Source organism: Puntigrus tetrazona, chromosome 11 (genome assembly GCF_018831695.1).
Source record: "Puntigrus tetrazona isolate hp1 chromosome 11, ASM1883169v1, whole genome shotgun sequence".
NCBI classification, from domain to species: Eukaryota; Metazoa; Chordata; class Actinopteri; order Cypriniformes; family Cyprinidae; genus Puntigrus; species Puntigrus tetrazona.
This window is the reverse complement of record NC_056709.1, coordinates 17,534,680-17,559,170: the sequence shown is the minus strand read 5'-3', so window position 1 is coordinate 17,559,170 and position 24,491 is coordinate 17,534,680. Positions and strand designations below refer to the sequence as shown.

Here is a 24,491-nt window from a genome sequence, read left to right as displayed (position 1 = left end):
GCTGTCGTAGTAGCGAGCCGTGGGTGTCTGCGAACGCGAATGGCTTTTCTTTTACACATTTCGCCTTCCTTTATGCGCCCTATGCGTCCAGATTTCTCTCACATCGGTGCTTTAGGGGGCTTTGAACTGTATAAAAGCTGTCCTCCTCGTCCTTTCCGGCGTCTGCTGGAAGAATAATAGACCGCATCTGAGCCAGACGTTGCAGATTCAGAGCTGCTCTGCACGTTTTTAACATATATGACATCTAGCCGCTATCGTGCACTGTATTCATCGTAATCAAAAGCAGCAAGTTCAGATTTATTGGCCGTCTATTGCAGGGAAGCGTCACTGACAGCGGCGTGCATCGGAGCAAACGAGTCTGGCTCGATCCAATAATGGGAGTCGGATCTGTAGTCTATTATTTTCTGAATTCATCTTGAATTTCCCCCGCTGGTTGTTTTGTTTGCTGAGCGAGAGCGAAACTTGCGCGAGAAAAGGTTTAACGTTATGTTTCTTCCATGTAAACAAAGAACAAGCGTTCCGCTTCACCGACTGATACATTTACGCGCGTTTAATTTTAACCCTTTAATGAGCCGAGTGATTGTTACTCCTCAAACGTTCCGGTCAAGAAACTAACAGCACGGCGCCTATTGTCGTTTAAAGACGTGTGACTGTTTAACGCGCACATTCAGTGTCGCTGTCTGCGGTTAACTGCGTGTTAAAATGTGTAAAAAATGCTGATATTGACGCCGTCGTGTTTGTTTCTGTTGGAGTGACCGAGCTTTACCGCCCTCGGTGATTTTAAACCTCCGTGACCTCTATTAAGAGGGTATGGCACAGATGAGGAGAGAAACCAGTTATAGCTAAGTGTGGCTTAAAAGTGTGCACACGCCGATGTTAACTCGGACAAATTCGTTATTAAGCTGTTTATGACAGCAGTCTTACCAGAGAAATGTTTTTAATCTTTTAGTAGGTTGTCGCTTTTGCTGTTGCGTTGTAGCCGTTACTTTGACGCTGCAATAGTGTGGTTGAAGCTTTATGATACTAGTTTGTTTTATTTTACTGAGCGCTCTTCAGTGTAACTGCTGTTAGTTTGGTCTTTTTTGTAATTCTTGCTATAGTTTTGAAATAAATAGTTAACTTGCAACATTTAGGTATGTAGCTAACTTAACGTGTTTCATAATTGATTTTCTGTGGAAAATGTAGTAATGTTTATAAGTATTAGATTTACGGTCTTGAGTTTAAACTGGTCACGCTTCTAAAAAAAAAAATTATATATAATATATATAATATTTACTATTACAGTTTTACCTGCTTTGCAGAACTGTAACGTTTAAGTTGCAGCATAGATATACTATCATACGAACTGCGCTGTTTATCACTTCTGGATAGACTGATAGAATCTGCACCCGCAGAAATGGACAGATTTAAATAGAACTGAAACGCCTGTCATTCACAGTCACACACTTCCCCCGCCCTTTGAGTGTTTGTTTATTAAATATTTTGGTTAATTTGATGATGATAGGAGCGCATTACACTCAGCTTCATTAAACAAAATTGATGCCTTGTAAATCCGTTGCACAGAATTCAACTGATAAACTCGTCTGTTTTTTTTTAAATTTAATTATTTTTTTGGCCTGGCTAATATTTTTGATTATTTGTAAGTTGTTACATTTAAAGTGTCTTCCGGCTGGCTATTTGTAGGAAGGACCTTTTGGATGTAACTTAGGATCAGGGTTCCCAGAATTATAGAAACTCTGGAACTTGTTAAAGTTGTTTTTTTGCAGGCCTGAAAAAAATGAACTCATATAGTAAATTAAAAAAAAAAATTCTCGTTTGCTTTATACCATATTTCATTGGCTAAATGGGTGTACGCATGTATTTTAGTGCTTGGGTTTAAATGATAAAGAATAAACGTGTTTGCAAGCCATAATTATATCTCCCTCTTTTCAGTAATCTTCAATTCACAAACGGTTTGTAAAAATGCCACAAATTACTGTAAAGCTAATAGAAAATTCCTAGAAATTTATAGGTCAAATAGTGTGGGAACCCACAGCACGTGAACTCAGTAACCTCACTTTTTACCTCACTTTCACGCAGCCATGGGCTCTAAAGCTTAACTACAAGATCACTTTTTCACTTTTTGCTTTTAGAAACGACGAACAGATGAGCATCATCACCAAAGATATTAATAAGTACCTCCACTTCCGCAATGTTACGTCCTCTAGTTGTTGCTTGAATTAATCGTACAACAGTTCTAGTATTTATATGCGTTTCATAAATGTTTAATCGGTTCCGAAAGGTTCCTCTGCGATCGGCACGCACTTCCTTCGACAGTGGACGTGTTGATATAATATAATGCGAGCGTACTGGCTGGCGTACAGAAATGAAGAGGCCGTGTGAAACACACCTGAGCGCATGCCGCTGTTTGTGTGGGTGTGTGCTCCTCAGGTGCTAATGAATGACATCATCCCCTTCTTTCACGGGGCAGCATGCCAGCTACAAGTGTGGCGCATCAGATCCTAAATGAGATTTGTCCCATTAACGGTAATAGGCAGTCTGCGACAGAGCAGCTTTGGCATATTTTACTAGTTGATTTAATAAGTTATAATAACACACTAATTGCACCTGTGTTGAGGACGACTTTACACGGAGGATCATTTAGAGCTGCAGTACTTTCATGCTTTGTTGTTGTTGCATTTGCTAATCAAAACCAAAACTGTAATATAAATGTTTTTAGTTTTTTCTGTCTGTCTGACAGTGCGTGATTACACTGTGTGAGAGTGAAATGCATTGAACGGCCTTCCAGTTTTTCTTGACTGACTTTTGGCTTATGTGCTGTTGTCATTCAGAATAGAGTATAATAACCGTATTTGTTGTATGATGTACTTAAGGTGTTGTTGCTGCTTTTGACAAGATGCTTTTTTAGATGTTCCATAACTATTTCCCGAAAGCGTTTTTGAGACTTTCTCTTACTATTGACACTTAACATACAAAATGGCCCCATAAATAAACGTCATTGTGCGCTCTGGTGCGGATCCATTGCAGACAGCTGTCTGACGATTTAAGGTCTATTTTGTCAGCACAATGGGACACGTATTAAATGTAATTTCACAAAGAGAAAGCTGTGTCAGTTTAGTCTTAAAGTAACCTTTCAGTCAAAAAGGAATATAATTTTCATACTTTTTCATATTAATATTCTTTCATCGTTCTCACAAAACCTTCTTTATTGAGAATCCTTCACAGTGTACTTCAGAAGTAATATAGCATATATATATTGTTGTTATAAATTATTTATTTTATTTTATTATAAATTATTTTTGCATGAACATTCTTCAGAAATTCTAATTTTGTCTTATTGGCTGTATTAAAAACTTTTTTTTAATTGTTATTATATTTGACAATACAAGGTTTTCATTTTTTTTACATTTCATTTTAAATGATTTAAATGGATTAAAGCGTTTCCAGTATCATATTTTTATACAAAAAAAATGACTACTATCAAAAAAAAAAATTTTTATGTGGAACACAGAATTACATTTTAAGCGTTTTGAATTACATAATTGTGAATTAATAACAGTACAGTTTTATTTTTGGCTAAACTGCTCCTTTAATTTGAAAAGGGAAGTGGCCTCTTATTGGCAGCATGCAGATGCTCATGATAAGGATTAGTTGAGGAAAGACGGAGAACATCAAGAGTGTATTTCACTGCTAATCCTGATGCACGAGTGGGCGGTTTGACCCTTCACACCCACATGCACTCTTTGTTGTACTAAGACTTGGCTCCTTTCACTTTTGCTATGATTCAAGGGTGCTGACACCACCCACCATCTGAGTGGACAGCATGTGTGATATTCATACGACTGCACGTAGTAATTATACCACACTGGAGGAGAGCCATAATGGACACTCCCAATTCAGCATTTGCTCATGACCCATGAACAGCTCCTCCTAATGGCAGGAATGTGTTATCCGGTTTATTTTATGATAGGGAGAACATTTGCACTGCAGATGGGGTGACAGAATTGCATACAGTGCCTATAAAAGGTTTTGAGCTTCTTGAAGGTTTTTCATGTTTGCTTCGTTTACACGATTGAATCAAAGTGGATTTAATATTTTGTTCTTTTTATTTTTGCTGCTGATCAGACTGATAGCAATGCAAAACAGATGTGAAACAACCCATAATGTGAAAATCTGAGAAAACGATCATTTCCCTCATCGCTTTCTAATCCTGGAACACAAAATAAGATATTTTTAAGAACGTTGATTTGTTTTAGATTCGATTGTCTCCCGTTGTATTTATTTTAGTTCTTCACAATATGTTCTTGTGTTACACAGAAGAAAGAAAGCCATACAGGTTTATAATCAATCGATCACTTTTATTTATATAGCGCTTTTAACAATACAGATTGTAACAAAGCACTGAACAGTATCGCATATGAGAATAAAGTGATAGTAATGTAATAATGAGATTAAACGCTTAATTTTTAATGAAATGCAGAGACAGTCTGTGTAATTAAATCTGTGATAATCGCTAGAAATTAAGCGTCTCCAAAGACAGAATTTTCATTGTTGGCGGACTGTCCCATGACAAGCTAGTGCACTCAGTTGGGTTTTCGAGAAACGCATAGTTAAATGAAGAACACTTGTGTGAAGTCAAGGGCCAGAAAGTGACCACTGACAACTCTGAAGAGACTGCGATACAACAACTGTTGCTTGGGTTCTTCAGCAGCTTAGTGGGATCACGGTCAAGAGAAAGCCACTGTTAAAAATGTCACATGACATCTCGGGTTGTAATTTTGCCAGAAGGCATGTGGTAGACTCTGAAGCCAGCTGGAAGAAGGTTGAGCTTGTTGGCCATCAGACTAAACGCCATATTTGGCGTATACTGAACACTGTATCATCAGAAATGCACAATCCCCACGGTGCTGGATTATGGACCAGGATGGTTCCCTGGGGCCTTAGACCTCCAAAACCTCAGGACATGTGACCTGAACCTGCCAAACAAAGCAGATCACTAGGGCCTCTCTAAGGGGCAGCCATAGCAGTTGGTAGAGACTTGTCCATACGAGAACGTCCATAATGTTTGGAGAAAGCCATCTGTTAGCATTCCCATTCTGAATATTTCATCAGAATTCACGGCTAATTTTGAATGACTATCAGAGGAACGCGATTCTGTCAAAACCAGATCTTTGAGTATTTATGCAGGCGCAACGTGTTGCAGATTTGTTTTACAGAAACACGTTTAACCAGATTTGATTTGCTGTAACTCAATGCTTAAATGCTATTTATGTTATTTCAGCTGTGTGGGAGTGGATGAAGATGAAGCACCAGATATTGACATCTATCACTGTCCTAACTGTGAAAAGACCCACGGCAAATCCACCTGTAAGTATCTTTCAGTAATTATACTGTGAATGAATTAGGTGTTTACTCAAGTCATGTTTATTGATATAGCGCTTCATGCAATAGGGATTGCTTCAAAGCAGCTTCAGGGTAATAAACAAGAAAATAGCAGTCAAATCAGACAAAGTAACATTTAAAAAAAAAACAATGGGGTCGCTGTTCAGCTCAGTTTGTTTATGAAATGTGAATCATTATGAAATGCGTTCAGTTCAGCTATAAGCAGCTCTATAGAAGGAAAAAGTGGCTCAAAAAAAAAAATTGCTTACATATATTTCCAAACATAATTGTTTTCCATTACTTGTAATAATTCAGCGAGATTTTCGTTTGCACAAGGAGTCTGCCAGTGCTCCACGCAGAGATCTGATCTCATCATCATCATCCAGTCTGTCTGGAATGACAGGAAGAAACACAACAAACTGGTAGAGATTAAATCCAGAAGAACCGTGGCAGCGTCTCCAAGACACTTCAAGAAACCTAAATACAAAGCTACGTGAAAAACTGTGCACTAATGCGCCTAAAGCAAAAGCTGCTTTGAATACAAAGAATGGTCTCACCGGATGTCGATTTAATTAGGGATGCATCGAATGAAAATAAAAAAAAAAGCTATTTTTGTAAATTAAGCCAAACAATGACGTGATTAAATACAGGCGTGTGCTAATGCAGCGGTGTAAAGGCTTTTAAAAGTGTCAAAGAAAGACGCTGCAATCATTACAAGCACTGACAGTGAGAGGCCGTTTAGCACTTCATCTCATGTCTCTGATGGGAAGAAGAACGGTAGCTGTTGCTGGTTACTGTGTGATGACCGAATTTGCAATGGACCGAATCGACAAATTAGTAAATAAAATGTAAAGCGTTTTTTTTTTATGCGCGGATAGCTTATTCCAACCTCGCTGCAGGAACCCTGCTTGTTGGCCAGGGTTCAAAGTCCAAATCTGCGTGAAAATATTGTTCCTAGTCGGCTGAAAGGTAACATATCCATGCATTTTTAAAATAAAATAAGAAATTTAAGACAATAGTAATTATCATAATAATTGCAACAGCTCTATTAATACATTTATTATCTTCTAATATTTTAATTATTCTCTTCTGCTCAACAAGGCTGCATTTATTTGTACAAAAACAAATACATCCCTGTTTCAAGAAAGGGGTCTCAAATATGGCCTAAAATATATAATATTTATTTAATTTAAACTTATAAATTTTAAGTTAAAAATTGCTTTGTTGGTATAGTTATATGTATATTTAAGAAAATGTTTTTGTTTTTTGTTTTAAAGCTAGCAAAACCGTAAAAAGCACATTTTGGCTATTTAATTTATGCATTTGTGAAATAAATGTTTTCGGTGCATCCCAAGATTTAAAATTAAAATTTAGTTAATAGAAGTTTAATGATAAAGAAAAAATGTTTATGACACTCTAATTGTACAGTCTTTTTATACACATGCCTAAAAAATAAGTACAGTAATACTTTTGCTGCTATTGAGGTGGGTAGGTTATGGGTAGGTTTAAGGGTAGGTTAAGGTGTAATGAATGGGTCAGTGTGTAGTTATAAATGTAAGTGCAGAAAAATGTATTACAGATAGGTATTATTTCTATAATAAACATGTAAAAACATGTATGAAGTGCATTGTACCAAATTATTAATTTAAATGTATAAGTGACCAAACTTTTAAAAGTACTGCAGCTTTGCAGGTAGATTACTTGAAGTGTCTTGGAGACGTAGCCCCAGTTCTTCTGGATTTAGTCTTTTTATTAACAGCAAAATTAATGTTTGGAAAAAACAATACAAAAGATATAAATAACTTAAAACAAATTTTATCTGGTGAAAATACTAGTATAATAATTTAATCCACCACTGTATACACACACACACATATTGATAACATTTTTCTTGATGAGCAAATCAGTATATTAGAATGATTTCTGAAGGATCACGTGACACTGAAAGCTGGAGAGTTACATATCTCATGCTAAAATAAACTAAAATACTTTGGTATTTCAAGAATACATTTTAAGATATAAACATTTATAATAAATAACATTCTGTAATGTTAGTGTTCTATGTATATTCTTTGTTTAGATGTCATTTAATTAATATTTTAATCAATCATCATGTGCCGTAGTATAATTTTGTAAAAACAAAATATGAGGGTCTTTATTAGTTTTATCAATTCAACACTTCCAAACAAGTTTAGGAAAAGTGCTATATTATATGATTATATATTATATTATTTATGAAAAGAATTCACATTAAAATACACAGTTTTGCGTACAAATGACAAATGTTTAAATTACTATTTTAATGTTTAAAATGTCTTACCTTTTGTACTTGTCTACTTGGCTTCTGCAGGCTGCATAGGTTTTCAATGAAAAAAATATTGTTTTCATAGTGTGTGATTTTAATTTGGTTGGATTTATCTGTTTACCATTTCAACAGTGAAAAAGAAAAAGAGCTGGAATAAGCATGACACGGGGCAAAGTGGAGACGTCAGACCGGTTCAAAATGGCAGTCAGGTGTTCATTAAAGAGCTGCGCAGCAGGACATTCCCCAGGTATAGTACACCTGTGTCCAGGCACCCAGCCCTGCGTGAGGAATTTAAAGGGCCAGTGCCCTGATAATGTCCAAGCTCTTCAGTTCCTTCAGTGTCCAGTAGATGGCGCTCCACGATCAGCTTTGCTCAGGCTCTGAACTTTTCCACCAGACATGCAAACTGATGAAGATTCCAGTATGATGTCTTGGAGAAATCGCGTAGGTGACTGTAGGTAACATGCTGACGCTCTGTTTTCCACTGCAGTTCAGAAGATGTGGTGGTCAAGCTGTCTGGAAGTCAGATGACGCTGGACTACCTTGAGGGAGAGCAGATTCAATGAGCCGATTCTCATCCAGAAGAAAGATGGGCTGGGGATGGCTATGCCTGCACCCACGTTCTACGTCAGTGATGTGGAAAACTATGTTGGTAAGCGTTTTATGGAAGTATAATAAAACCAATGGTCCAGTGGTTTTTGATGATCGGTATGAAAGTATATCTGTATGTGCAATGTGTTGTTCTGATTGATTTCTACTTTTTTTTATTCAAAGGACCTGATGTTCTTGTGGATGTTGTCGATGTTACCAAACAGACAAACAGCAAGATGAAGTTAAAAGAATTTGTTGATTATTACTACAGCACAAACAGAAAGAAAGTATTAAATGTGATCAACCTAGAGTTTTCAGACGCAAGGTAAGCAGTCCTTACTGATATGAAGATAGCAACATTTTACAAATCTATGCAAATTTTCATAAAGCAAACTCTTTTATTTATTTCAAAAGTCATTATTAATATATAAATATAAGCTCATTAAAAGGCATTAAGCCTTTATTTCTTAATTAAACATTGCTTCAGTTTTTTCCGCTGTCAAACAATTAATAGTGATTCATGTTAAATAAATGTTTTTGTTTACATAATATGTGTTTGTGTGTGTGTGTGATGTGCAGATTTATTTAAAAATTTAAATACACATGCATTTATAGATTTAAGAAAAATTTTATATTTGTATATAAATATATTCATATATAATGAAAAGTATATAAATACAAATATCCACATGTAAATACAAGCATATATTTTTAAAACATACACTATATGAGTGTGTATTATATATATATATATATATATAGAAAATAAATCTATACAGTACACACATATATTATGTAAACAAAACCTTTTATTTTGGATGCGATTAATCATGATTAATTGTTTGAAAGCACTTTTAGTAAGTAATAATGAAAATATGCAAATGTTCACATTTTACAGCAAGACAACAAAACAACATTATTAAATACAATACACAATGTGGATGTGAGTATATTAATGGGTGTCATTAATTTTGTTTGGCAACTTTTGGAATATTTACTATTCTTCTTCTTATATCTCTAGAATGGCCAATATTGTTGAGAGTCCATGATAGTTCATAAGTTATCCTGGGTGGAAAATTACTGGCCTGACGACGCATTGTTGGGAAGCCCAAGGTGTCCAAATATTGTCTCATATGTGTGAAAGACAGCTACACAGACTTTCACATTGAGTGCGGAGGTGCCTCCGTGTGGTATCACGTACTTAAGGTGACTTATGCATGCTATATCTAAATGCATCTTATTGCTAAAATTAAGTTTTTAAAATTTGTATTCATTACTTTTGCTATTCTTAACGTTGTTGTATTTTTAAGTGATTTTAAAGTATGTCATTTATTGATTGATGAGTTCATCGGTTAACAAAAGTCGCAATTTGTTGAGTAACTCATTTATATTGCAGTCAATAATTAACTGGCCAATTTAGGTAATGACATTGACTTTATTACATTGTTCTCTTAATTGCTTGATTTCGATTGACCAAGCACTGTATTATACCACTGAATACTGCTGCATAGTGGATGTTGAACTTTGTATTTCATCTGTGTTGTAAAGGGAGAGAAAATCTTCTTTCTTATCAAGCCCACTTCTGCCAACCTTTCTCTATACTGAGCGCTGGAGGTCCTCCTCCAACCACAGCGAGATGTTTTTTGCTGACCAAGTGGACAAGTGTTACAAGTGCACACTGAAACAAGGGCAAACTCTTTTCATTCCATCAGGTGAGACTATTTTTAATTTAATTTTTACTTTGGCTTGATGAAGTCGTCGGATAACATCATTGCCTTGTTTTTATTTCATGGCAGGTTGGATTAATGCAATACTGACCCCTGTAGACTGCTTAGCCTTCTCTGGGCATTTTGTTCACAGTCTGAGTGTGGAGATGCAAATGAGGTCAGTGATCAGCTCAAGATACTGCATCAAAGTGAGAGAAATGTTGCATTTAATGCATTGTCAAATTAGCAGTATCTAGGTTTTGGAACTGTATGGTATTAAAGTTGTTTTAACTTTGCATACATATATATATAGAACTGTACTGTGGGGTGGATGCATACTGTAATTATTATTTGGAAGTATAAATGCCTAATGTTTGCCATTTTAAAGTTATTCCATGCAGTTTGCCATGCAAATGACAACTGGTGGACGGTGATGCAATTGAAGCGCTTAAGCATCAGACCTTCCCTGTTCTATTCTTGGCACTTCCAAGCCTCTGTAGCAAGAGGGAAAAAAAAGAGGGGAAGTCAAGAGCATATGCTTTTGCCTTCTGAAGTGCATTTTTTTTTTTACATGTGCAAGACCACGATTTCCTCTCAAGGCACACTTTTCAGTAATCCTCTCTTTGCTTCTCCCACCAGGGCATATGAGGTGGAAAAAGACTCAAAGTTGCCAGCCTCACTCCATTTCCAAACTTTGAAACAGCATGTTGGTATGTGGGAAAATACTACCTGGAGCGGTTTAAAGGTGAGCAATTAATATAAAGTATTACAAATAGATGTAAAAAAAAAAAAATTGGTTTTGTTATTTCACTAAATTCAGAAAGTGCAAAGTGTCAGCTTCACGGCAACCATTTACGCTATTGCAAACTTAAATCATTCACAGCAAAGCTCCCATGTGTGACTCCTGAAGTGGCTTCAAAGGCTTTGCTTCAAAAATTGCCTTTCCATCCTGCACAGCCCAAGATTTATCCATAATAGTGAACTTTGGGACTGGAAATAAAAAGATCTAATGTCGTAAGGTAGACTCAAATGGCTTCCTTCTCCTCGCTTCGTGCGTGATCCTGGAAGGGGTCTGCTGAGCAGATGAGGAGGGTCTGGATAGCGGCATATTATTGCAGTCATTAGATCGGTGCATCGTGGAGTTCACAGATGATTAGCTTCAAAAGGCAGAATCACTTGCTCCATTACAACCTGGTGTTTAAACTCCCCTCATCTGGCCTTGGACTGCGTGTTTATATTTCCACCATTTTACCCCGTCACGTTACTTAATTTTGCCAGATTGCTGTAGAGCACACATTGCAAAAAAGGGCCGCAGTTGGTCTCCGAGCTATCTAATGTTCAGAGGGAGGAATCGGCTTTCAAGGTCATCTTTTCAAGGGTTCAACTCTCGTGTGTGACTTCAGGTAGAGGGAAAAAAAAGTCCTTGGCCCCTGTCCCAGAAGGCCTACTGGGCCACTGCCAGCTCTATTGCTTCCCTTCTCATTTCACTGTTTCAGCTTTCACTTTATGTTCATGTTATTAATTTAAATGCAGTGTGGAATATATTTCCTGTAGTGGCTGTGTATCCAGTCCAATGTAATCAGTGTTGAGGCCGGTGCTCCAAAAAGGCGCATGACTGTGTTTGGGCCGCTCTGGATTGAAGTAATCAGTTTGATATATGAATGGCCTTTGTTATTGAACAGTAATGGGTTCGGTTGAAAATGTAGTCCACTTTTATTTCTGGTGTAATGTTTCCCCACTTCTTTCAGTGAGTTTCATGCTTTGAGCGTTTCTGACAGGGCGACCACAGTATTATGCATTGCTGCTAATGATTTAAGGAAAGTTTGGCCTTTTAGCAATTTGCGTATTTAGAAAACAGCCCTTACTATGTTACTTATACGCAGCGTTTGAATCCAGATGACAATAATGGAGTGATGCAAAATTTCCTGATCATTTTGCAGGTTTACATAAGGCAAACAAACAGCCACCTCCTTACTTGGTACACGGTGCCAAAATTGTCAATGGAGCATTTAGATCGTGGACTAAAAAACAGGTATATCTTGCTACAAAAAAGTATTTTTGATATTCTCTATTAGGTTTAAATAATGTAACTTGACCGTGACTCTTGCTTTTGTCTTTTTCCAAAGGCTCTTTTAGAACATGAGGACGAGCTTCCAGAAAACATGAAGCCAGCACAGCTCATTAAAGACCTTGCCAAAGAGATTCGGATTTCAGAGGTGAGACGTTGCAAAGTCGAAGGAGACTTGTCTTTACTCTCATTTATTCAGATATGATCTTGATTTTTATTACGTAGAATGTTTTTGTACGTGTTCAGACAGCTATTGTCAGAATCACTAATGGCTGACAACTTCTCCACTATGTCTGTGACTCAGAACGCAACAAAAGCCATAAAGAATGAACCCAGCAACTCGAAGCCCCCAGCGGAGGAACCCCCGTCTGCTCCGTCAGAACCGGAAGAGCCCATGTCCCCTGCCCACATCTCCACCCCTCCAAGAGATAAGCCAGCCAGGAAGAAAGCCACAAAGCCACCCAAAATGCCCAAGGCGCCCAAACCACCGAAGGAACCCAAAATAAAAGAAGGTGGCAAAAAGAAAGCGAAGAAAGCAAAAGAAAGTATTTTACCTGAGAAAAAGCCCTCCAGTCTGGCAGCTCTTGAATCCCATGCAAAGGACATCCTCAACAAGATGGACCAGCCCAAAAAAGTAAAGTTTTTCAGCCTTAAGATATTCAATATATATTTATTTACTTAAAAGGGTGTATTTTGACAAAATGATGGTAACACTATGCAATAAAGTTCATTAGTTAACATGAACTAAGAATACTTCTACAACATTTATTAAAATGAGTTAGTCCTAATTTCGGCATTTGTTAATGCATTATTAAAATAAGACTAGTTCATGTTTTGGTTAATGGACTGTAAACTAACTATGAACAATTGTATTTTTATTAACTAATGTTAACAAAGATAAATAAATACTTTAATAAATGTATTGTTTGTTTATGTTAGTTAACAAACGAAACCTTATTGTAAAGCGTTACTAAAATATTTAATGCAGTAACCTAAAATGGCGTAAATATCTCATTAAAATGTTATTAGCATTATTTGATCACAGTAAAAAAAGTGAAATTGTAAAACAGATTTGCAATTTAAAATAACAGTTTTATATTTTATAGTTGATCCTATCATTACTCAAATCTTCAAAGTCAAATTATCTTTAAAAAATCTTTCTAATATGCTAATTTAGTGCTCAAGAAACATTTCTTCTTATACATTTTGAAAGCTATGATATATTTTTAGGATTCTTCTATGAATAGGAAGTTCAAAAGCAATAAAAAATGTTTTTTTAAAGTATAAATCATTTGTAACATAAAGAAATTACTCAAATAAACTGAACATGAACAATATATAATAATGCTGCGCTTGCAGAATCATTGTGAATATATGGTAAATATATCCCCCGCTTTAGAACCATCGTTATGCAATTTAATCCATTATTAATGTCCAACTTTTCTTGTCTCTCACATTACGCAGCTGGTAAAGACTGGGATGAGTATTATGGAGAGGGAAACGAGTAAACCGAACAGCGTTGATAAGTTTAAAATGATTCGAGCATAATAAGAACAAGACTGAGGCCAAATGGAAATATAAGGTAGGTTTGTTAGGATTACAACGTAAGGAAACAACTGTGATGAATAAGTCTGGTCGTGGTGTAACACAAGCGTAATGATTTCCTCCACTGCAACATAGATCAGCGCTAGAGCGAAGCTTTGAAAATCCATGCAAATGATATCAAACCCCGACAAGTTGAAAAGTAGCACAGAGGGCTTTGGGATCATCCAGAAGTGATTTACACGTTTCAGATCAAAGCAATCAGCAGAAATAACTCTGCGGCTCACTCACTCTCTCTGTTCTTGGCTCATCAAATCAGCAGAACCCTTTACCCAGGCTCAGAGTTTATCTAATGCTATAATGCTATGTCATATCCCCGACATGCCAGCTAAGTATTTACATATGCCTTCCTTTCTGCTCTAAAAATGAGCGTGTTGTGTCATTACTGTTGGATAACATGGGATGGCTTTTGTAGGAAAAGCTTAATTCTGGTGAACGGAAGGCATTACAGGGCTTTCGTTCAAGGAGGAAAATTCAATGCCAGACAGCCCAGGAATGTTTGTAGTCGCTCCAAGTCTCCTGATCCGAGTGCTCCTTTGCCGCTTGCCAAACATTTGCAGATGGAGAGGAGTCTCTGCTAGATAGTCTTCAAGGTCATCAGCCGCAATGGCTTCAGTCTTTGACGTCTGATCACAATGGACGTGGCTGACAAATAGAGGCTGACAGAGAAGACCTGTGAAATGTGTGAGACGGAAGAGTTTCAAAGCACTGATTGTTGCTTGGTGTTTCTTTTCATCTTTTAGAATAGCAAACCCGATTCGTTATTGAAAATGGAAGAAGAGCACAAATTTGACAAAAGTCTACTCAGCCATAAAGACAATAAATTTGCATTTTCATTGTCGAATAAGAAGCTGTTGGGGTAAGTGCCGTTGTATTTAAATTTATTTCTGACGTTTCATGCATTTATTGATTTAAAAATTGATACGTTTTACTAATAATTTAGAAATATTTCAGTTCGGTTGACAGCCCTAATTTTGAGCAATTCTGACAATCCAAACTAATGTTCTTTTCCATCATCTGGCTTTCTCAGATCAAAGATGCTCAAGACCCAGACCAATTCGAGTGTTTTTGGCTCAATACAGAACATTAAGGAAGAAAAACCCAAGCCTGTGAGAGACGAGTATGAGTATGTCTCTGATGAGGGGAGCTTAAGATCGATTTAATTCCCAATCAGGAGGAAAAGAACGCCAGTCAAGAGAGACTTTTCCTGTAAGGTTTCATGATATGCGATCTGGGCCAGGGTGATTTTTCTGATTAAATAAAACATCATTTAAGAGCAAAAATGATTATAGGCTTTATAATCAGGCCCAGATGGAATCTGCAGACTTCTGTTGAATTTTTAACACTGATTTTACAGAAATGAGTGTTAAAAAGAGTGGATAATACTGTCGTCTTATTGGTATTTGAAAGTAGTCAAAGTAACACAAAGGGACAGAGCAAGAGCCCAAAATTAATCTACGAGTAAATTAAGTAAAATTTTGCTGCTCGTGAATCATTCTTAGAGCAATTCAGTTTTTTATTATTGGAATAATATATTAAAAGTTTCATCGTTTTTGAGAATATTTTGTCCCGAATTATTTTATTTATTTTTCTTGCATTTATTTTTCCTAGTAGACAATACAGGCTATTACCACATATAGTAAAAAAAAAATCTCAAACCTTAGGTGCTAAATTTCAAGTCAAAGTTGCAATTACTGTCCTGTGCATTTAATTTAATGACATTTTTTGCTTGCATTAATTTTGCTTGATGAGGAATGTAGCTATTCAGATTATGTGGAAATCTGCCACCGATTCCGTGTTGACCTGCCTATAAGAGATACCTTTGTCTTTTAACTTTCATCTCATGCTATGTGAGAATAATGCTGAACATCTGATGTTATTTACAGTTTTATCAAACATCAAAGAACCCATTCAGCCAGCGAAAAAGCCAAAGCTACAACAGTCGGACATGAAGGTGAGCACAAACTCTATTTAGATAGCTGCTCTATTGTTATTTAACAGAGCATCAATAATAATTCTCTTTAATCAGACAGTGGTAATAACATTAAAAGGCTGATTGACAGTAAACAGGAAGAAATTAGAACAAAATCTCAGATCTCCGATCTTTATTTCGCGTGAAGTAGCTGATTAATTCCTTCTGGATGCATTTAAAACATCGTAGCGGTGATGTTCTCGAGCTTGTAATAATTCACCCATTATGTTCTGACTTAAACCAACATACGGCACAAATCAAAGAGAGCAAGCTGCAAGACAGAGCCAAATATCACCTCAAAACTGATGAAGGAAATAGCTGTGGACTGAATCAAATGAGAGTGAGAAAGTTAATCACGACAGAGGCCCACAGGCAAACTATTTTAGGGGTTACAGGAGGTTACAGGATATACCAATAAAAACCCACAAACCTAACGAAAATCGTGTCTACTTTTGATCATTTCTATGCAAGTATGTGTGCTTAGGTCGGGGATATTAGAATGTATTTTGCTAAAGCACAAAATTCACCAGCTTCTGTGAAATATAGTGTGCTTATACTTTTTTTTTTTTTCAGAGTCCAGATTCATCAGATGAGGAATCTCTCCACATAGACACAGAGGCCAAGACAGAGGTCAAAGGTCGCAACTCCAAGGTCTCTAAGAATAAAGGCGGCAGTTCAGCTGGGATTCTGGATCTCCTGCAGGCCAGCAAACAAGTGGGCGGCATTGACTACAGCAACAACAGGTACACACATGACCGTTTTCCATATGTGTGTGAAAGGCTTTATTAATGAAGCTTAATAGCTTTTATAACACTTTTTTATCGTTATTTTAGATTTGCTTTGTTTTTTGCAGCAGAACTTAAAAAGAGTGCCACTTGTGCAAATTTTAGCTCGGTATCATAATTGTAAACTGTTTCTCTTAGTACAACATTGCCTTCAATATTACGTTTCATAATCGATAGCTTCAGTGATTGTGTAGATTTTGTGCTATAAAGTGTTTAGTCTGTATATTTATTGATTCAATTCATTTAAGCTATATTTTTGAAATGTTTTAAATGCATATTCAGACAGACAGTTTTTGTCCTTACGCTGCATCCAGAAGTGTTTGCTTTAAGTTAAAACTGTTAAAAAATTAATGGCATTCAGTTTCATGCCGTTTTGCTCTAAAAAACACAAGAATGTGTCTTGCGTGAAAAATAATGACTAGTATCTCATGTGCATGACCCTAAACTAGTGTTTAATTGTACAAGGCTTCTAGTTGTTTAGATAATCTATAGACTAGTCAGTTTTGCACATCCTTAGTTGACGTATTTTCATGATTCACGTGGTATGTTTTGCACATCACACACGCTAATGTGACAGAGTATGGATGTGTTTGGTCTTTGGCAGAGGGCCATGGGGAACATACAGTTTATGATGAAGCATGTTCCTGACCGTTAAAAACCCGAAACACGTCATATTTGTTAGTTCTTAAACTTCACGCTGATTGTAAACACATCGGGCACAGGCGTTTCTTCATCTGTCGAACGATGGCGAAAGTAATCGTTGCACGGTTCTTTATAAGCGGTTTACATGTGCTGGCATTATTTGTTTAATCCCACTGCACTATTAATTTGTCAAATACTGCAAAAGCCTCAGGCCATTCCTCTTCATTTTACTGTTTGCTGTTTTGGGCACATTTTTGATGGTCTATTTCACTGCGCTGAAAGCTGCAAATCAGCTCGACACAAAATGAGAAGCGAAAACATGGCTAAAATATGTTAATTTCTCAAATTATTTTTTTGTGCTTTTAAACCTGACATATGACTGCAGGATTGTGGGGAGGAAATGCCTCCAGTCAGTTGCGACCACATTAAACGAGCTTTTGACTCATTGTTCCACTTCACTGGTTAATCACTTAATAGGTGGTAATCTGCACAGGCTAAATCTGTATTTTCTGCTGGTTACCTCGAGCTCAAAAGCAGATGTGGACACAATAGTCTTCTCAGTTCACACGGCAGAATCATCTTCTGACACGAAAAGATTGACGGTACGTGAAGAGATTTATATGATGATTAGCAGGAAATGAACGTTTAGTGACAGGTAAGTTAGACAAGCAAAAGCGAGAGGTGCAGATTGGTGGTTTATTAGTTTAGCGGATGTGATTGTACAAGAACAAGTAAGTTCTGGCTTGTGTTTTCAGATTTGGTTGAATGACGGTTCAGTATAAATGGGAGTAGAGACATTATAGATAATGCTGACATCCCTTGTGTTGAATCTTAACTTGGATTTTCATGTTAGCGTGCCAGGCCCACCCATTAAATATAATTACCAACGAAGCGGTTGCTTTAGATTTAAGTCCAGGCAACAGTGCTGTAACTCAGCTGCAGTGGAAATGACATCAGACATTTTATGGCGGTTTAAAGGTGATGTGTGTAATGTGTTGAATTTTAAAATATTATACTATAATGCATATTATCATGGGTTTAATTCCCAGGAAAGCAAGCTGAGAAAATGTAAAACTGTAACTTTCAAATGCAATGTAAGTCGCTAAATGCATAAATATAAATGTAAAATGTACACATTATATATATATATAGTATTATTAATAGTATAGTATAGTATTATTAATGTTTTTAATTAGCTTTTATATTTTCACTTTTGTTTCAGTTAAGTTTGAGCAGTTTTATGTGTTTTTGTTATTACTTCAACTTAACTTTATTTTTGGTAGTTCCCAAGGCAACATTTCAAATTTTTATTTAACTTTATTTATATCAAGATGCAAACATAAATGTAATAATGCAAAAAGTAAAAATAAACATATAAATAATAAAATGTAATAAAAAAAAAAACATTTGTATGATTATTAAGTGATTGAAGACATTTAAACGAACTACAGCGGAAACAATGCTAGAAAACAGTACTGATTTATTAACTGTAATTGTAACTTTAATTGTAAATAAATGCATTTTGAAGCCAACAGTGTCTGCTTGGGACAATTTGTCTGGGAAATCACTCGCTAGTTGTGCAGAAATTACACACTTCACCTTTAAGTGTCCATCTCCAACCTCTTTGCTTACCATCACCCGACTCACCACCTAAAATTCGAAACGCTTCTCATTGCCACTGACACTCGGAGTAATGTACGTGTGTGTTGTGTATTTCTCATTGATGGACTTACAGTCAGCCACCTGCATCCCCCAGCACACAGGAGGCCATCCAGGGCATGTTGTCCATGGCCAACCTGCCATCAGACTCTTGTCTGCAAACGTCCTGGAGCAATAGCCAAGCGAAGAACAACTCGCACAGCAGCACAGCCAGCAAGAAGCAGAGCGGCGTGGCGAGCGGGGGTAACAGCAAAAGAGACCGCCAAACGCTTGCCCAAGAAGGCTTTAAAAGAGCAGCAGCGTGGACAGCTTGGACATGTTCGATGACGACCAGGACCACCTAGAAGCTTGCTTTAAGGACTCCGATTACGGTAAGTGCTTAAAACGGTTCGTTTTACTGTGCTTGAAGCAACAGTTAACATAAAGTTGACTTGCTTTCTTCTGAGGAACCCCGACATTATTTAAAAAAAAATGTCTCAGTGTTTTTGTTGTCCATACAATTAAGTTGGACCCCAACATTCAGAAGAAATAAAGGTTTGGAATGACAAGAGGGTGAGTAAATGATGACATTTTAATTTTTGGCTGAACTATCCCTTTAAGAACTCATTTGGAGAACAGATTGCAATTCTCTCGTACCTTCATCTTGGATAGCTTGTTTGCACTATTATCAAGACCAATTAGTTCCTCTGAGACAATTTGTCAAGGATGTTTTATGATGACATGGAATTGCCCAGGTGCCCTCAGAGCAAAGCCAAACAGTGTAAATCTGTTCTATCAGTGTTCTGATTACAGTTTGATTTTGACTTAAGGGTTCTCATTCACGGAAAAGTGACAGGCGTGTTTACTCTCAGCTAAAACTTTTCAGTCTCCCCTTCTGAGTGGTCTCTTTTATAGCTTTTGTGAACCCATTCCAAGAACAGCAAGACCATTAGTAGCCTGTTAATAATCCATTAGCATGAGTTTTAAACTGTTGTTTTAAATGCTTTTTGATCTGATACCCTAATTAGTCATTACTAGCACGCACATTCCCGTTCGGACTCACACTAAGAGAGAGTTTTATCAAACACACAGGCATTCCTCCTTTCTGTAAACATTTTTTTTTTGTCTTGATAATTTAATTGTTGGAAATTGCGTGTTCCTGAGTAGTTGAGTTCAAAGAAGCTAGGTGCATGCAGGCCAAGGGCAGGGCAAGGAACAGCTGCGTGCATCTGTGTCACGCTAACATCCTGTCCAATGAGAAAATACTTAGCACTGTAGTTTATGGAGTGCAAAAACAGACTGCTTTCTAATGTAAAGATATATGTTAAGAAACGAACGTGCTTCGACAGTGAACATTTACATTGCTTTCCCTAGCAACTCTAAACCATACATACGATGCTTCAAAAAGAGAAGATGTTCTTAAAAAGAATGAATATGGTAGCAACTGTAGAATTAGGGAACTTTTGCTTTTTGTAACCTTGCAGTTTTGTTTGCTTATAAAAATAATACTGTTAAACTATTGAAGTATTGTTGTTGTTATGATTATTTCAAATGTTAATTATGTATAGCCTTGGATGCTGATACGGCGTTAAATGAAAAATACATGTTTTGGTTTGTTTGTTTGTTTTTCCAGTTTATCCATCTCTGGAATCTGAGGAGGACAGTCCCATTTTCAAATCAAGATCGAAAAAAAGGAAAAATACAGACGACACTCCATATAGTCCAACAGGTAGTGCAAAGTTTACAGTTTCAGTTGGGAATCTGACTGTAATGTAAACTGAAACACATGTGATTGTATTCGTACTGTCGCAGCACGAGTTGGGCCCACTGTACCACGACAGGAGAGACCAGCTCGGGAGGGGGCACGTGTGGCGTCCATAGAGACAGGATTGGCAGCTGCGGCCGCTAAACTGTCTCATCAGGTTAATACTTTATTACATTAAGCATTTTATTATGTTTTTTTAAATGAAGTCAATTCTAGGGCTGCTGCACTGTGTTCATTTCCATGCATGTAGCTCATAATCCACAGTTTTCAGTGTCTTTAAGCAGCTCTGTTTAAGTTCTGAGACTGCACTACGACTGCTTTGAGTTTGGCTCAAGCTTATAAGTATTTGGGATATATGTCAACCATCTTCTCAAGGTTGTAATAAAAGTGTTTATACACTTGCTGTTATCAGCAAATGAGAAGCTTTTGGTGTTCCGCCAAAATAAAAGCGGATTGGATTAAAATGTGAAAGTGACAAATATGACCGATAGTATTAGTATTGTAATTTTACAGTTGTGTGATTTAAATAAAATTATTACATTTTTATTAAATACTTTATTACAATGAAATATTACAGTAGTATTCATTTTGGCCAAACCTAATCCAGTTAAAACTGCAATCGCCGTTTTTGTCAGAGAAATTGTTTCGGCACTTCCCCTCAAAAGCCATAGTAAATACTGTGTAAAACAATTCATTTAATTACAGTGTTGCATTTGAAATCATTGCATTGCACCGTGCCTTTAATTTATAGTCCAGATGCCTGAGACCACATGAACGTTTTTATCCAGGATATACAGTTTGTATAATTAATAATGAAATGTATGATGTATGTGAAAATAAGAAATATTTAACACCTTGCATTGTTTATGGTCACTAATTTGTGGCACTGACCATGTGAACTCCTTTGTGTCTTAAAGCACAAGACGAGCACATTTTCAAATCATGCTGGAGAACATGATTTTCAGGTTTTACACACACTTGTGGAGTTCATGCAGCATGATTAATACCAAGAACTTCAGAATCCTTTCTAATAGCTTCCATTTATTTGAACAGAAACATCTGTAAGACTGATTTAGCTAGAAGACCCTATTAACTAGTTCTTGCTACAGGAGGAGCAGAAGATCAAGAAGAAGAAAAGAGTACAAAAAGAAGCCCGTGGCTGTAGAGGAGCCTCACAAACTCTCTCAGGACAGCAGCTCTCCAGAACCCACCGGACTCTGAGACAAACCTGGGCGACCATGAGTACAGCACTGGAGCGAGCAAGACCCCGGCAGCTCGCAACCCATGGCCCCGGAGTCTTCCTCAGCCAGAGACGGCCTTCATCATCATCGTCATCTCAGAACACCTCATCTGTCCCGCCAGCAAAAGTCGAACGTGGGAACTCGACGGACGCCAAAGGTGATGAGTATTGATTCATGCTTAAAGGTTTGTTTATGCTGCACTGGCCGATATGAGAGTTGCAATTTTGGGATCTTTAATAATCTATTGACACAGCTGCGACTTAATAATGTATCGGCGTGATCAGAGAGTTGCAAAGTTGTTGTTGCATATGCTAACCATTTTGATTTGTTTCGCCCACAGCCAAGCGGCTAAAGAAAGGAATGGCGACGGCCAAACAGAGACTTGAAAAATCTTAAAGATTCATCGCAACGGCAAGCTTTTGCTGTAACACGGACAACTGGGCGACTCAGACTTCCTCCTGATGTTTATGGACCCGTGGACCCGATCCTCCTCCCTCCCTCCCTCCCTCGGCGAGCCGGGGTGAGGCGCTAGGACTGAAAGCGGACGGAGCGTGAACAGGATCCCAAAAGTTTTCAATTTCTAAGAAGAACATAGCTCAGATAGGTTTTTGCCTCTTCTTTTACTTTATAACTTTCAGATATTAAAAATGTACAGAATACCTGCTATTAATATTTTGTAAGAAGAATTTGTCTTGTTTTACTACGGCTATCAGTTTATCAGGGTTGCTAATATATTATAAGATACAGTACATAGCAGTCATTCCAAGTTAAAGAAAGTATCCCTTGCATGTATTCCAGTTGCATGCATTTTTTTTTTTTATTTTGATGAGGGGAAAGGGTTGGTGGAAGGTTGCAAACAAGAAATTCATTTTTGCTTTTTGGATGTGGCTTATCATTGTCTTTTTTTTTCTTTTTTCAACAAGTATTACTGAAGACATGACGATTTTCACAGTAACTGGTGGATTATTTTAATATCCCCCATTTGGAATCTACTCTCCTTAATCCTTAAGCAAAAAAGCATTTTTATACGCATTACCTCACAGCGGAACAACTGAGAAAAAAAGTACTTTTTCTGTTTGCTAAGCACTATCACAAATGATATTTATTAACCTAATATAATTGTACATGTTATAGGTAGTTCGAAGCCCTAAGGCACTTACAAAACTTCAGTGAAGCACAAATATGAACTCATATTTTTTTGTAACATTGTATATCTTCACAGCTATTATAAAATGATATACATTTTATTTCTGTTCTTTCCTATAAATATAGGAAATTTTTTTAGTTGGGGTCGGTGCATATTTTGACTAAAATCGTAAAACATGCATATCGATATCAAACCATATTTTCGCTAAATTACATGGTTGAAATATCTTATTTTCCCTGGTCGGTTTAGCAAATCATCGTATTACATGAAATTAAATGAATAGTTAGCACGTTTTTTCAAATGTTATTTATATATTTTTGTTTTTAGACATTGATACTACAATCAGTTTTATGTCATACTGTTTTTTTTTTTTATTGTTTGACAACGTAGCTCTTATTACGGTTACAAAACACTCGCCAAAAACAAGGAAACACTACATGAATGGGATCTCTAGCACTGATGATAAGCCTCATCCATGACATTTCACTACATGGGGATACTTTCTCTCTTCTGTTTGTTTCACAGGCAGCACCAGTTACCCTAGAATGAAATATGCATTTATATTGCTTCACAGTACAGTATGTAGAATGTAGCCTGTATATAGCTTTTTAAATGACTACTTTTTGTATCCTTTTTTTCCTCAATACTTCATTATACATTTTTACTAGTTTTTGCTAATTACAGACAAAAATATATATAAAGATATAGAAATAGTCATTACCGTTGAAATTGTTTTGTTAGATACACAATAGCTGAACTTTTTTTAACCATTGTTTTGTTTTCATTTCATTCTGTTACATTAGATAAAAAGGTGTTGCCTGGAGAACAAAATAAACAGTGTAACATTTATTCTCATATGGCCTTACATGCAGAAAACCACGAGTATTATGATTCATTTATTATGGGGGGAGAAGGAAAAAAAAAAAAAAAAAAAAATCAACGTTTCTACGACCAGCCTGACATTTGAGCTAAAATACCCCTGATGGATTTTAAAGTTATTTTACTAGCACCTTGTGAAGTGTTTTCTGTGTCAGTGATGTAATTTATTAATGTTTGTAGCCTTTTATACTTGTATAATTCTTAAGAGGTTTTGTTTGAAATATTTTATCAGTCTGTGAGCCCCTTAGGACACTTTTATCATTAACATTGGGCAATAGTTCCTTTTTTTTTCTTCTTCGTCTTAGCAAAACCACGTCTTTATTGTTTTCATCAAATCAAGTGCAACTGCTCATCAATACAAAATGTTACATTACTATTGTTATTATTATTATTAAGCAGCTATTTTCATCATGCCATGAGTTTTATTTTGGTAATAGAGTATGTACATTCTTAACCAGGTTTACTGTGCTCATAAATTGCAGTGTTTTAGTTACGATGTAAATCTTGTATCCACCTTTTCCGATTCAAAGCGCTCAGAATCTTTGTCAATGGAACTATTTCAGGTTTTTATTTGTACAAAATGTGTGTTGCTTTGTTGTGGTTTATTTTATATGTTCAAACAATTAAATGCATCCACTGTTTCATGGCAGTGAATGATACTTTTTGTAGTAGTGCGCTCTGTTTTTCTGACTGCAAAGATGTGCTTGAATTATCGCTTATTTATGTCACGTGTTTCCACAAATGTCTTTCTTTCTAGCTCTTTATTGT

The 24,491-nt window shown here is 36.5% G+C and overlaps 1 pseudogene; it reads left to right on the top strand.

The window, feature by feature from the left end:
* LOC122354542 overlaps positions 1 to 22,173 on the top strand; it is a 22,877-nt pseudogene extending 704 nt beyond the window's left edge.
* The last annotated feature ends 2,318 nt before the right edge of the window (positions 22,174 to 24,491 follow it).